The sequence below is a fragment of the Sphaerulina musiva genome, assembly GCF_000320565.1.
Source record: "Sphaerulina musiva SO2202 unplaced genomic scaffold SEPMUscaffold_3, whole genome shotgun sequence".
NCBI lineage: Eukaryota > Fungi > Ascomycota > Dothideomycetes > Mycosphaerellales > Mycosphaerellaceae > Sphaerulina > Sphaerulina musiva.
In genome coordinates, this window is record NW_016017385.1 from 881,789 (window position 1) to 884,486 (window position 2,698).

A 2,698-nucleotide genomic window follows, 5' to 3' on the forward strand; every position below is an offset into this window, starting at 1 on the left:
AAGGTGTCTGAAATAAGGTCCTTGCAGAATATATATATCGACAGCCTAGCTAAGATATCCGTTGCTCCTATTAGGGTTAGGGTTAGGGTTAGGGTTAGGGAGGTCTTTAAGTATTCGTTCTCTCCGAGTAATTATAGGGAGGGTTGCTTTAACTATTCGGTTGATACGAAGACTCGGGTTAGCTATAGTAGTATAGCTATAGAGCAATTCCTAGATTATTCGGATATACCGAATACTAAGAAGGAGGATATTAACTACTTAGTAGAGGTAGAAATTGTTGACTACTCGGTAGAGGCGGGTATTATTAGCTCGGTAGAGGTAGGAATTGTTAGCTCGGTAGAGGCGGGTATTATTAGCTCGGTAGAGGCGGGTATTATTAGCTCGGTAGAGGCGGGTATTATTAGCTCGGTAGAGGCGGGTATTATTAGCTCGGTAGAGGCGGATGTTATTAGCTCGGTAGAGGCGGATATTATTAGCTCGGTAGAGGCGGGTATTGTTAGCTCGGTAGAGGCGGATATTATTAAGTACTCGGTAGAGGCGGGAATTGTTAAGTACTTAGTAGGGACGAGAGTTAAGTAGACTAGGGTTAGGGCTAGGGTTATAAAGAAGAGAATATCGTCTGTATAAGATACTGTAGAATCGGAGGATTCGTAGGAGTAATTATCGTTTGAAACGAATATCCCTTATTCTCCTTAGTAGTTGACTCCTTTGCTTTTCCTTTACCCTTTACCCTCTTTCTTAGTTTTCTCGCCTATAACGTAGAGTGGTTTTTGTCTACAAGCTCTGCTAATAATAGGTCTCGGCGGTTACTCGAAATTAGCTTTTCTCGTCGAGATCGAACAAGTTAGTATAATTATTTGCGTTTTTGCCTTTATTCTTAGCGGGAAGGAAGTAGCTCGATTTCTCTAATATCCTCGTTTTCAACGAGAACCCGATGGTCGTATTTCTAGCGTTCTCTAACGGTTATAAGAGAAACCGTCTTATTCTCTGCTATATAGGCTCGAATATAGTATAAGCAAGGAAGTTCCGTTATAAACGAGAAGATACCTATATAAGGTAGGACAGATCGTGTTTTATCCGTTGCTAACGTATACTAGGCTAGAACCTCCTAGATTACGTAACGGTATACTTTTCGGTAGAAGGACTGAAAAGTACGAGGTATTTAGATCAAAGTATAGCTCGTTTCTTCCGAAAGCTCTTACTAATACTTAGATACCTATATTCGAAAATATAGTAGAAGCCGTTCGACGAGACCGTAAGTATTAAACTGTAACGTCCTAAGCTAACTTTTTATTATAGTATATATACCTTCGATCCGGGAGGTTGCTCGGACACCCTATATACGTATTCGTTTCAAACAAAAAGTCGCCTATAGTAAGGTAAATAGAAGCTATTCTTTCTCGAGGTATACAAAGCCCTTAGGCTATATCGCCTTTAACTTAAGGCAAATCGTACGGAATTCTGCCTCCTCCGGAGTATAGACTACTTTTTAGAATAAGTTATACTATTTTACCGTCTTTTCGTTATTAACATATTCCCTACTCTCTTCCTCGGGCTCTTGCTTAAATGTTAAACGGGTATATACAAGGATATCCTTAAGAAGATACTACTTACAAATACGTCGGGGTACCTCGGGAAAGACTACCTCTATAGTATTTAAGCATACTCGATCCCTATTAGTAACTAAAAGGTTTAGTATTAGGATCTCTTCCTAAACGAGAATATCTTTGATTTGCTCAAATACCTAGGTATATAACTTCTCGTCCTACCTAGCTAGAAGACAAAGGCTAAAGGGTATAGTCTTATTCCCTCCGGTAATACCGTAGAAGTCGAAGACTGGTCGTCGTAAACGATGAATCTTATAGGTATTGTCGTAAAGGATAATCTCTAGGCAACGGGCCTAGATCTCTAGGTATTCGGGGTAAACGAAAAGTAGTTGCTTAAGGAAACTATTCGAGTTTACCGAGTATCGGAAGGCGAATCCTTCTAATTAGAGTAGCTCGAGTGTAGCATTAGCAATTGTCTTTCTAGAGAGTAGAAGATAACAATAGCGTTAACGGATATTGCTAATATCTTTTCGTTTTTAATGAATTTCCGGAAATTGGTCGCGGAGAAGAGATTGTAAGGCAGCTACCCGAAGTCTAGAGCGTATATGTCGTATAATCTCGTTTACAACGTCGTCGCTACGCTCGTATCGCCGGTAGTTCGCAGGCAATCTAATAGTTCTAGGGATTGTTCTAAAGGGTAGATAATTATATATTATTATATTCGAATTTCGTCTATACCGAATTGTCTATACTCTATCTTTGTCTTCTTTATCTACGGCTATATACCAAAGTTGTATAGGACATTAGTGTTTATACTAGCTGGATTTTCGTCGACGAGAAGAAGTATCTAGTTTTCGATAGTTCCGAGTTTTTCTACCGTATATACATCGTACTCTTTTCTAGGTACCTCGATTCTTTGTATTAGAGATAACAAGGTCAAAACTATATTTACGAGTCCACTTTTTAACGAACTCCTTTAGCAATTTGATAGAATCAAAGGTTTGCTTAGGTAGAGGAGGTATCTTAAATTCCTCGTTAGAACCGAGATCCTCCTCCTCCTCCTCCTCCTCCTCCTCCTCCTCCTCCTCCTACTCTTCCTTCTCTCCGTTAGAGTTCTCGGGCTTACCGAGAAACTCCTCCTCCTCCTCCTA